Source organism: Plecotus auritus (assembly GCF_963455305.1).
Source record: "Plecotus auritus genome assembly, chromosome: 3".
In the NCBI taxonomy this organism is placed as follows: Eukaryota; Metazoa; Chordata; class Mammalia; order Chiroptera; family Vespertilionidae; genus Plecotus; species Plecotus auritus.
The window spans coordinates 183,715,062-183,728,669 of NC_137772.1; the positions used below are offsets into that span (position 1 = coordinate 183,715,062).

Here is a 13,608-nt window from a genome sequence, read left to right on the forward strand (position 1 = left end):
CAAGGGAAGAGTCATGTCCCATACTTTTGAAATATAGTTTATTATATTTAGAAGAAGCTCAGTCAATATTTATTGGCAATGACCATACTACATTTAGTTTTTAAATGTTATATGTCATGTTATGCCATGTCTAATGCCAACTCCTAGATATTCTGTGATTTCATTTTTATTATTCATTGGTTTTTAATTAACTGGTATTTTTTCTCTCAAGTTATAGTATTTCTAAAAATAAGTTGAACTTGTAGAAACAGAGTGGAATGGTTGCCAGGGGCTGGGCATGGGGACTGGAGAGAGGTTGGTAAAAGGGTACAAACTTTCAGTTATAAGATGAATAAGGTCTGATGATCTATTGTATAACATGGTGACTGTAGTTGATATCATTGTATTCTATAATTGAAATTTTCTAAGAAAGTAGAATTTAAGTGTTCTTACAAAAAAATGTGAGGTGATTGATTAGGTGTTAGTTGCTGGACTGTGGAATCCTCTCATAACATATACATATATCAAATAATCACATTATACTAGTACACTTTAAATATATTACAATTGTATTTATCAATGATATTTTAATAAAACTGAAAAAAGAACATAAAGATATAGATTAAAAATGACAAATATTCATGAAAGTGTAATAAAAGAGATTTTAAATATGACATTGTTTTTATGATTATCCATTCAATTCTTTGTTTCTTGAAGATAAAGATCATATTTTATACTCTGAATAATTCAGAGTGCTCATCTTACTCTGCTGTATAGCAATCATTCAATCCAATCATTGAAAAATAAATATTAGAGACAAGCTTTCAAACTTTGTTTAATACATCAAAATAAGAAGTTTCAGATAATAATTTTAAAATTTTATAAGATCAATAAATTAAAAGAATTGAAATTCAAGTGTTCTTTCTCTTCCTTTATTTTTAATCGTATGAAAACTAGAGGCCTGGTGCATGAAATTCGTACATGGGGGGCGGGTCCCCTCAGCCCAGCTTGCACTCTCTCCAATCCAGGACCCCTTGGGGGATGTCTGATTGCCGGACATCCCTCTCACAATCCTGGACCACTGGCTCCTAATTGCTCACCTGCCTGCCTGCCTGGTTGTCCCTAACTGCCCCGCCCCCCACTGCTGGCCTGATCGCCCCTAACTGCCCCCCTGTCAGCCTGGTTGCCCCATGCAGCCTGCTTGTTCAGTCATTTGGTTGTCCCTCACTAACCCCCCTGCCAGCCTGGTTGCCCCATGCAACCTGCTTGTTCAGTCATTTGGTCATCCCTCACTACCCCTCCTACCGGCCTGGTCGCCCCATGCAGTCTGCTATTTAGTCCTTTAGTTGTCCCTCACTAACACCCCTGCCAGCCTGGTCGAAGGCAGCCATCTTGTGAGGATGTGAGGGCCAATTTTCATATTACCACTTTATTATATAGGATTATACTATCACTATGGTAGTACATCTAAGGAGTGATACAAAATCTTAATCTATGCCTCTTTAATGTGTCACTTATGAATTTTCTGTATGATTGTGATGGGGATGGAAGCGATGAGGGCTCTTCCCTCAGGATACACACTTTTATTACCACAAGAGCATCTTTTTGATGGAGTGACGGATTATTTGCATATTACCTTTTTATTAGATAGGATGAGCCACCTGGAAAGTTTTCTAGTCTCATGTAAGATCAGGCATGCCTCTTTGGTTAAGAGGGTTGGTGGGGCCATGGCTGGCCTCTGATGACCTTGACTGGGACAAGTAGGATAACTAGAATCTCTAAGGTAGACTCTCCTCCAGCAGGTTAACCCAGGCTTCTCATGGCAGCAATGGCAGGGGGCTGAGAGAAAGAGCAGAAACACAAAGGGCCTCATGGCAGGCATAGGTTCTGAACTGACAAACCAGCATCTCTGCCACATACTACCTAAGGCCAGGCCAAGTTCAAGGGGTGAAGGAATAGATTTCACCTTTTGATGGGATGAACTGCAAAATCACCTTGGAAAGGCATGGGTATGGAAAGGGGTAAAGGATCAGAGAAACTTTTATTATCAATCCACTGTAGCTTCAAACTATACATTATGTACATATAAATGTGCCTATTTATGTATGTGATAGATATAGTAGTATTTCTTGCTTTAAATATTATCAGTAGTTGAGCACATGGTGCCAGACCATATTTTCTTGAATAATTCATTTAACTCTTCCCCATACTTTAGGAGATAGGTACTTATTTCTTGTTACCACTTTACAAGTGAAGCTACAGAGATGTTAGGTAGCTTGCTAAAGTCACCCAGCCATTAAGAGTTGGAGCCAGGATTCATTCAAACAGGTTAATTTGAGAACTGGAGTTCTTACCATTCTAGTACCCTGCTTTCCATGGACCCGATAACATAGTATAACACTAGAGGCCTAGTGCATGAATTCATGCACAGGTGAGGTCCAGTTGATCAGGGCCAGGCCAGCTGGGGGGGAGTGGCCACAGGTGGTTGGCCAGCCGGCTCTGCCCCTGATCAGTGTGGGGGAGTAATAGGGGGCAGGGCCAGCTGGGGGAGGGGCCACAGGCAGTTGTGGGGGTGCCTGATTGGGGATTGGGCTGACTGGCCGCTGCAGTGAGCATCATAGCAACCGGTTGTTCCGGTAATTTCGTCATTCCGGTCACTTGGCTTTTATATATATAGCTACTCTACACATTATCCTGCACCTTCCTTTATTCACTTAGAAATAGATCTTTGATATTATTATATATTTGTACATGTAGGCTTTCCTCACTATTTTTTTTTAAAATATATTTCTTTATTGACTTCAGAGAGGAAGGGAGGAGAGAGAGATAGAAACATCAATGATGAAAGAGAATCATTGATCAGCTGCCTCCCGCAAACCCCGCACTGGGGATCTTGCCCACAACCCAGGCATGTGCCCTTGGTTGGAATCGAACCTGGGACCCTTCAGTCCGCAGGCTGATGCTCTATCCACTGAGCCAAGCCAGCTAGGGCATTTCCTCACTATTTTCAATGAGTATACATATTTGGTTTTATGAATGTATATAAATTATTTGACTAATCCATTATTGATGGGCTTTCAGGTTGTCTCAAATATTTTTCTATTACACACAATATGTCATTAAATATCCCTGTGGATTCATTTATTAAATGAGACCAGAAGGTTAGCTTTACTGCTGAAGACACAACTACCATGAATATTTACATCTTGAGCAACATAGTATTGATATTTAAAAGCAAAAATTACAGCAAACTCAAGAAAAAGAATTAACAGAAATATGATTTAGAAGCATTAAAAATGTTAGACAATGCTCTCAGTTATTTTCAGATAAAATGCTCAAGGAATAACTAGAGCATAAATTATCAGAATAACTAAACTTGTTTAAATTGATATTCATCAAACTTTATACTACACAAATGGCAAATGCATTTTATTTCAAGCACCTTCTTGACTAAACATTAGACAACATTATGAACTGCTTTCTATTAAAACTGGAAATTATGTCTGTCATTAACCTGCTTTCTATCTATGAGATAGTTGTCTGTGGGGGTGGAGGGGCCTCAGTGAGGTGGATATAGAGGTTGAGAGGAAAAAAGAGAGAGAAAAAACTCATGGACATGGGCCAGGAGGTGGGGGCTGGGGAGTGGCAGGAAGTGGAAGAGGTTAAAGGAGAGTTAAATGGTGATGGACTGATGGATGCAGACTTGGCTTGCAGTGGTGTACAGATGATATGCTGTAGAATTGTGCACCTGAAACCTGTATAATTTTGTTAACCAGTATCATCCCAATCTATCTACACTAATAAAAGAGTAAGGTGCAAATTGACCGTACTTTCATGACACCCACCAGCCAATCAGGAGTGAGTATGCAAATTAAACCAACAAAGATGTCAGGTTAATTTGCATACGTAGGCGCCAAGTGGCTGGGGGCAGGGCAGGATGCTTGCGTTGTCGCCATGGTGACAATGCAGGCGTTCCGCACTGCCCCAGCTGCTCCAGGCCTCTGGGCAGCATGGGAAGGTGGAAAGGCGGCTCCGGGCCGGAGTGAAAAGGCAGCTCTGGGCAGGAGCGAAGGCAGTGCTGGCAGCCAGGGGAAGGAAGGCCCATTCTTGCACAAATCTTTGTGCATCAGGCCTCTAGTATATTTATATAAGCCTAAACAACTGGAACGACCTGAATGGCTGGCTGCTATGATGCGCACTGACCACCAAGGGAAAGATGCTCAATACAGGAGCTGCACCCTGGTGGTCAGTGCACTCCCACAGCCATCCTCCCCTGCCCAGCCAACTTCCTGTGGTCCCTTCCCCTGGCCAGCAGGCCCCTGGGCTGGAACAGGGAACTGGAGAGTGGGTGGCAGCAGACACAGCCCCTTTCCCAGGGGGACTGAGGGCCGGCTCCCTCCTTGGGGCCAGCAGCCAACCTCCCATGCTCTGTTCCTCCTCCCTGGCCAGCAGGCTCCAATTGGTCCGCCACCCACCCCTGCGGTGGTGGCACAGCAGCAAGGGTAGGAGGAAGGGGGGAGGCGGGGAACAGCATGGTGGTGGAATGCCTACAATATTAGTGTCAGCGTCTGACATCCGTTCCTTCTGCACCCAACCCAGCAACCATCACCTCTTCTCCAGCCTGACCCTGATCGGCCAGCCTCAATCGGCCCTGATCGTCCAGGCCTAGGGACCCCACTCATGTACAAATTTTGTGCACTGAGCCTCTAGTAAATTCAATAAAAAGGAAACCCCCCAGGAAATTACTGAAACTATAAACACACTGAGAAAAACCTGAATCATTTGGAAAACATTATCTTAAAAATGTTTTAGGTAAAGGAGGAACTCAAAACTGCCTACAATAAAGAATATCTAGGCAAATAATCATAAGATACAACCCTGGAGGAAAATTTACAGTAATTAAAGAGGAAAAATTACAAATTACCATTCAACTCAAGATTTTATAGAAAGAAGAAAAATATGCCTACATAGAGCAGGTAGAAAACTTAATAAAACTAAAAGCAGAAATCAACTAATTAATAAATAAAGAACACTAACATTAAAAAACACATGTAAGATTGGCTGTTTGAATAAAACGGTTCTTTAAAGAACTATAAAGAAGATAAACAGAAAAACAGTATGAGAGATAAGATACTAGTGAATCCAATGAAGTTAAAAGAGAAAAAAAAATAGGAAAAAGAAAGCATTAGAAATTAGAAATAACTGCAGATATCAAAATTAAATGAGCCCTGGTGGAGTGGCTCAGTTGGTTGGAACATTGTCCTGTACAGTAAAAAGCTGCGGGTTCAATTCCTGGTCAAGGCACAAAACCTAGGTTGAGGGCTTGATTCTCATTCGGGGCTCGTATGGGAGGCAACCAACCAATCTCTCTCTCTCTCTCTCTCTCTCTCTCTCTCTCTCTCTCCCCCCCCCTTCATCTCTCTCTAAAAATTAATTTAAAAAAATGTCCTCAGGTGAGGATTAAAATTTTAAAAAAAATTAAATGAATTATGAAGATATATTTTGATTGCATTTATGATAATACATTAGAAAACTTGGATAAATACGTATCTAGAAAAAATATAATAACAAAATGTAATAACACCATGAAAGAGATTACCAGAGTGATCCAGAAGACCCTCTTTTAAAATGTGCTAGGCCCAACTACCTCTATATTCCTCCACTCCACCAGGTTACAAAATAATCATGGGATGTGAAGTACAACAAAGGGAATATAGTCAATAATATTCCAATAATATGTATGGTGTTAGGTGGGTACCTGAATTATTGTGGGGAGTCACTTTGTAAATTGTATAATTATCTAACCATTAGGCTATATGCCTGAAATTAATATAAAATAATTTGAATATCAACTATAATATAAAATATAAAAATAAAATGTGCTAGGCTAGGTTCATATAGTTTCAAAGTGAAGTCTTTTTAACCTTGAATGAACAGATTATTCTTATGCTGCTTTACGTCTATGACTCTAATAATCAAGCTTTGCACAGTTGTGGAACTCAAATCAGGACACACTGTGTAGCATATAATGGCCACATTTAATGTCATATTATTTCAAATTTTCTTTAAAAGTTTCTATTATATTAATAATGTGGGGGGGTGTGGGCTAGAAGGTGTCAATGGGGGGGCATCTGTAATACTTTCAACAATAAAGATAAAAAAATAAGTAATGTTGTAGAAGTTGAATATATTATTTAAACAGAGATAAATGTCAGCAAATAATACTACCCCATTCCCCCATCAAAATGCACACTTCAGGTCTAAAAACTATACATTTATCTGTTGCAAAGATATTTTAAGGATAGTTACTTCATAAATGTGCAATTTTCTCCCAACTGACTGGAAATTTCCTTAGGTGAGGGATTGTGCCTTCTGCTCCTATTTTTACTCACATGGTTTAAAAAATAAAATTTGGACAAATACCAGATGATGATACATGCTTTTGAGACAATGAATGTCAAAGGCCGTATAGCAGTTTTGAATTCTAGCTCTTCCACTTTATATCTGTGAGATTAGGACAAATTACTTAACTTCTGAGCTTTAGTTATTCATCTATTAAATGTGTATAATAATAACTAGAAGGAAATGAGGACTGAAATATATAACGGGAAACCATTTGGCACAATGGTGAACATACAATAAGACTTTAAAGTGATCATGATGATGGTGATGGACTCTATAATTTCAAATGCATCTCTGTAGGTGGAAATCTTCATGAGGGCAGGGAGTTTGTTCATTGTCTTGTCAGTTGTACTGAAAGTAGTGGTTAGCACATAGCAGGCATCAATTAAATACCTGTTAAATAATTGAATAAATAAATTTCATGTGTTTGCCAAGTGTAATTTGCTCAGTCTGTCTTAAAATAACTCAATGGAAAGTATTTTCATTATTGCAACACTAAACAAGATTTTATTTCTTCTCTTGTTAGCAAAAGATTGGTTTAAAGGATTTGCTAAGTACACATTTATCTTTTATATGTGCCGTACCTTTAGTTCTTCTGGCAGTTTCTCTCATTTGGTGTCAGAAAGGAAATATGTGTTGGGGAAATTTTTCTATCAATATTTTGTAGTAATGAAATAAGCTGAATGAAATACACTGGAGACTGACAGAAGAAAACATATAGCCCAGCATCTGGGTAGTATGATTAATTTTTTTAACACAAATTTGTTCATTTAGTGTGTGCCCACATTCATCTTCCATCACTCCGTTCTAATAACGAGTTTCAGAAACGAAAATAATTATTTCGCCAAAAATATAATTTAGTGCAGGGGCTATATTAGTTTTAAGAAGGCACAAGCCATCATTTGCTTGAAATTGTCATCCAATTCCTTCAATTTAATGGTCATTTAAAAAGCCACCCTCCCCCCTTCATTCAGGATGAATGTCAGTGTGCACATGGAGGCAGAGCGCCAATCAATTTAGTATTAATGATTATTGTTTCCATTGCAGAGTGTTTACATTTCCCTTCAGCTTCTCCTAATGTGACATTGTACGATTTATGGGAGCAGTCCCCGCTCTCAGCTTTGTGGCACATGTGAGCATTTCTTTGCTTATTCTTCATGGAGGCATTTAGTTAGAATTTAAAAGAGAAACAACAACTTGGCAATATCTTTCCCCACCCCAGTGCACACAAAAAATTAATCCACTCAAAGAGTCTGCATTAGACCCAGCCCTGTGCACAGTGCAAATATGGCACGAAGTCTATCTTTACATTTATTTGCAAATGTGTACAGATCTGCTCCATATAAATTAATCCTCGAGTTCATTATAAGGAAAGAATTACGTCTGTGGTCAGAAGTGGTGGTGGTGGGGGCAGAGTTAATCTGATTTAGCTCGGCATGTGAAAAATTAATTGAAAGTCAGAACTCCATAGTGTTTATTATAAAGTAATTTCACACCAGCTCAGGATTAGCATGGTAACGGGGGAACAATAGGTCATCACTATGTTAATTGAAAGACAGCATGCTTTGTAAAGAGGGAGGGAGTGAGAGAGAGAAATGAGAGAGAGAGAGAGAGAGAGAGAGAGAGAGAGAGAGAGAGAGAGAGAGAGAGAGAGAGAGAATAGTAATTTAGAGACACAGGATACTATAAGTTGATGGTGGTTTGGGACAAAGGAATGAGATCTCACTGAAAAAGAAAGCCTTTTGCAAACTCAAATGTCTTTCTTCGGGTAGCCTAAGCAAATATATCTGGTGACATGAAGGTCTGCGACACTCTGAGATGCTGGGAGCTGAAATGTTTTCCAGTGGCTGCACCTTTTAGTCAGTCTTCTAACTGAAGATGCGACGCGCTCTTGGGTGGTGATGCCTGTGGAGAAAGCCGGTGGCCAGGTGCTTGAAGTTCTTTTCATCTTCTGTTCTCTGAGGACACAGCTTGGCTCTCAGAGATTCTGAACTCTCACCTGGAAGGATTTGTGCAACGGCGTTGTTAGTGGTAAAGAGTATGCTTCAGTCGCCAACCTCAGGGTTAATAAAGCCAACACCAGCCGACAAGTAATAGAAAATAACCTGTCCTTTTGACATCATGCTGACTAAGGGGCCAAGTCAGGCTCAGCTTTCTAATCGAGTGCAGAATCCACTGAGCATGTATCTCCACAGCAACCTGTGGCCCACGACCTTCGGGCAATCCCACCAATAGGCTGTGGGCTGGGATGTGCAACTGGGGACCACAGCCTGCACTTCAGTGGCTGAAATAGGGATGCACTTCTGTGGTATTTACATAATGGGGTGAGGTGTTAAAGAAGTTTCCCGCCACAGGCACAGGTCACATGGGATGTATTGCAGATGAGAACTCTGCCTTATTAACTTCAGTCATCATTGGGGTCTGGGCTAGTGTCTCATTAATGATTTAAATAATCATTTCCATCAGAGCAAACAAACAAAAAAGGTAACACAATGTAGCATATATTTAACTAAGCTAGGAACTGACTCCAGGAAATCAAATTCACAGAAACGATAGGAGAGAAACTAGCTATAGACTCCAGGGTGAGTGGTGTCTATGTGAGTCCTGTGTGTGGGCAGGAGGAGGTCGTGGCTGCAGCAATAAGAAATCGGTGACTTTTATTTATAGAAAAAGGAAAAATCATCTTTCAGGATTCTGCAGTTCTCTGTGGCATGAGCTGATGAGTGTGACCTTTGTGCCTACCCTTTCTGGTGGGAAGTTTGCCACCCAGGCTGACACAAGCTCTTGTAATATGTTAATTTTGACCCAGCTCCGCTACAGATACTAACTATGATAGCTTAGACATTTCACTGAGAAATATAGTCCTTTCAGACATAGCTTTCAGCACTAAGTATCCTGATGAAGTGTACTAACCCTTCTAAAGAAGGTCAAAATTTAAAAACAAAACAAGGAAAGAAAAAGTGGTCTAGAGAAATGGGAGCACCGTGGAAATTGTTAACTGTGAGGTTAGCATTCCACGAACAGTCCTCTCTCCATTCATTTTTTTTTTTGTTTTAGTTAAATTTATTGGGGCTACATTGGTTAATAAAATTATACAGGTTTCAAGTGTACAATTCTATGAGGCATCATCTATATGTTGCATTGTGTGCCCACCACCCAAAGTCAAATCTTCTTCCATCACTGTATATTTGGCCCCTTTACTCTTGAATAGCCTTTAACCCCCTTCCCTCTGGTAACCACCATACTGTTGTCTGTGTGTATCAGTTTTTGTTTATTTCTCTTGTTTGTTCATTTGTGGCTTTCAATTTTATATCCCACATATGGGTGAAATAATATGGTTCTTAACTTTTTCTGCCCGACTTATTTCTCTTAGTATGATTTTCTCAAGATCCAGCCATGTTGTTGCAAAGGGCAGTATTTCTCCATTCTTTAAGGAAGCTTTGTTCTTGGGAAGAGCATGGCGGGAGGTCAGCTGGAAGTTATCTGGAAAAAATTGAGTAGAGATGCATTCAGAGAGAATGGGATGCGTTTGGAATCTCCCTTCAAGGAGCTGGGTGTAATTTTAGAAGCTGGAGGCAATGGGGAAAGCAGTCTTGCTCAGGAGACAGTGTTCCGGGACCCTGGGTCAACATTCATTTATTCAAGGGCTGGCCATTATGGGTCACGAGCTCCAGTGCTACGAAAGCCAGCCACATACCAGAAATGAGGGAAACCCTGGAGTAGGTGCTTGTGGGAATTGCGGTGAACTGGGAAAACAAGTAGTGGCTTTCAGCCCTTATTGGTTGTTGCTACATAGAACTATAGGCCAATTCTGTATCTCCTGACTTTTCAAGAAGAGACAGAAAAAAAATGCATGAAATTTCCCAATTTCTATGTGTGCACAATTAATTTAAATGTTTGCAATGACTCTGTGGACCTAACAAGGACTATCTGTGAGAAAGACACAACCTTAGGATTATAGTTTCCCACTGTGGTCTGGGGGTTTGCCCCTGACCCTCCCATGCTTCTCTGAAATTGATTTGCTGGAAGATAGGTATCCCTCCTAGGGTGCCTACAGAATTGGTGTTTATTATGTATTATTATATTTTTTAATCTAAAGGTTAAGTGAGTTTTTCCCCTTCTCTGATTATAGATTCTCCATTGTCAAGTCTCTGATAAAATAAAAGGCAGAATATGGAATATGGGTTCTATGATGCACATAATTGAGAAGTGTTGAATAAGAAAGCATTTCATGAAACTACAATGTTGTATTTTTGTTTATTCTTTAAGGCAAAGAATAAATGTTCTTTGTTCTACAGCAGGAATTCTTAACAGTGGGTCCACTCACGAGCTTCACTTGGGCTTTAAACTCTCTGAAAAGGTGTATATAGTGTGGAATGTAAGTGCAGATTGTACGTTTCTCTTTTTTGGAGGGAGAGCCAAAAGCTTTCATTGGCTCCAAAAATAAGTCCATATTCCCTACCCAAAGGTTAGTATTTATGGCTCTAGATCCTAATGTTAATTTTTATTTATGATCCAGAAAAATGTGCATTTTCTCTGTTTTAACTGTATTATTTGAAGTTCACAGTTAGGAAAATGAAAAGGAATTCTACTACCATTCCTTTTGCATAAATCTAGAATCACAGACTTGACGAATCTGTCAGGTAATCAGGATAAGCACTGGTCAGCTATTTCTGACCAGATCGAATTATTTTTTATACGTTTAACTAGACCCGTATTTGAGACTTGGTAGAATACATACTTTCCTAGACTACACTTTTTTAGATAATATGCTAGGTGGACATTTGTCATTCCTTTTGAGATTCCCAGAATTTGAACCCCCTTCTTAGATTGTGAGAATACATGGAATCAATTAAAGGGATTCACTTAAATTCCTAATGAGCATTCATGGAATGGGAATGAGTAAAGGACTCAGCTTTGAATCAGCTCAATTTATGATTATATTAAAGTAATCCTCCCCCAAACTAACTGTTTTCAAGAAGCTAAATTAAATGTTTTCTGAAGAATATAACATCATCCAGACTCTCAAGTGTTCTTGTAGTTCATCACAAAAAATGTGTGACCCAGAATTTAAAAAACAAGGTAAAGATGGTATAAACTTGAAACCAAGAGGGAAAAATAGAAATAGGTCAATAGGAAATAAAGATTTTGGAGCAGTGAGACTTAAAGTGAATGTGATTAACATAAGTTCCAGAAATTATGAGACAAGATGAAAATGTCAGAAGAGACGAGCCATATACCCTCCCCAGACTCAAGTGGAAAATCAACTGACAAATAATTACCCCAAATTAAGACATCAGTGCAGATTAGATTTAGTTGAAGAGAAAATTATTAAAGTGAAATAGAGGTCAGAAGAAATGATCTTGACTAAGGCAAAGAGAGACAATGGATTTGAAAGTTCAGGAAAGAGCATTAGAGGCATATGAGATGCCAATAAAAAGTGTAACATATGTGTAATTGGAAATATAGAAGGAAGAGAGAGAGAAGGAGAGTGAGGAAAGGAGGGAGGAGGGAGAGAGGGAAAGAGAGAGAGAATATGAATGAATACAAGGAAGAAAAAGAATATTTGAAAGATTAATGTCATAAACTTGTCCAAAATGAAAGAAAATATAAAGCAACAAATTCAAGAAGTGCCAAGATTTCAAAGCAGAATAAATACAAAGAGAACTGCATAGAAACACATCATAATACTACTACTGAATACCAAAGTCTGAGGAAAAAATGTTAAAAGAAGCCAGAGAAAAATGTTATAATACCTTTTAAGTAGCAACAATAGGCTGAGAGATTAGAGATCATTAACAGCAATGATGCAAGCCAGAACACAATGAATATTATCTTCAAAATGCTAAAATGCTGAAGGTTTTTATGTTCAGAAAAAAAAGGAAGGAATAAAAATGCATTCATTAGGGCAAACCAGATATGGATTTGTGCTTCCAGTCAATATGAAGTAACTGAGACCAAATTTATCCTCCTACCTGGAAGAAAAACAACAAGAAACTGGAAAAAAATCATTAAAAACAAAAGTTTTGCAGACACTGGACATTAAGTCATGAAAGTGTGACCCCTGAGAGATGAGAAACAAATGAGGTGACCACCTTGATTATCCAGCTTAATGCCTTGACCTTTCCAGCCCAGAATGCAGGGAAGCAAGACACTCAAAAATTAATAAGAAAACAAATAACCCAATGAAGAATGGGCAAAATATTTGGACAGATTCTTTACCAAAGAAGATCTATCTATCTATATAAAAGCCTAAGTGACCTTTACGACTGAATGACTGGAACGACCAGAATTACCGGTTGACCGGTCACTATGATGTGCACTAACTACCAGGGGTCAGATGTTCAACACAGGAGCTGCCCCTGGTGGTCAGTGCACTCCCACAGTCAACCTCCTGTGGCCGGCCAACCTCCCCTGGTCCCTCCCTGTGGCCAGCCAAACTCCCATGGTCCCTTCCCCCCAGCCAGTCCCTCCACCCGGCTGGCCAAACCTGATCTGCCCCGATTGGGGCTGGCCAACCTCCTGCGGTCCCTCCCTGCAGCTGGCCAACCTCTTGTGGTCCTCCCCTCTGTACTTTCCCCCAGCCAGAAGACCTCGATCGGCCCAGCCCTGATTGGCCCAGCCCCGATTGGGACTGGATGACATGGCCCCAATTGGCCCTGATTGCCAGCCAGGCCTACGAACCCCATCCGTGCACGAATTTGTGTACCGGACCTCTAGTATATATATAAAAGCTTAATATGCAAAATGTCCCCTTGGGAGTTTGACCAACCAGGAGTTTGATTGCTTGCTATGATGTGCACTGACCACCAGGGGGCAGTGTGGAACAAAGGAAGGCCCCGGCTGGCAGCTGGCAGCCACTAGGGACCTGACCTGTGCATAAATGTTGTGCACTGGGCCTCTAGTATACAAATCCTAATATATAAAGACCCAGGGTCTGTAATGACCAAACAGACAACCGGTCCATCCCCTGGCCCTCAAGCTCCATTGATCAGAGGATGGCTAACGGGGGAACTGGGTCCCTCAGGCTCCAATGAATCCATGGCAACAGTGATTTGTGAGTGTATGGGAAGGCAGACTGCTTGGTCCCTCCCCTGGCCTGCAGGCTCCCATTGGTCAGGGGATGGCTAACAGGGAACTGGAGTGAGTGGTGTGGTGGGGACTGGTGAACAGCTGCAAGGCAGGCCTCTTGGTCCCTCCTCCCGGCCCTCAGACTCCAATCAATTG

General features: G+C 40.4%; 1 long non-coding RNA gene across 1 annotated transcript in view; it reads left to right on the forward strand.

Moving 5' to 3' along the window:
* The window catches only part of LOC308245453, a 152,532-nt gene that overhangs the window by 93,792 nt on the left and 45,132 nt on the right, over positions 1–13,608 (forward strand). The gene's annotated exons all lie outside the window — the stretch shown is intronic.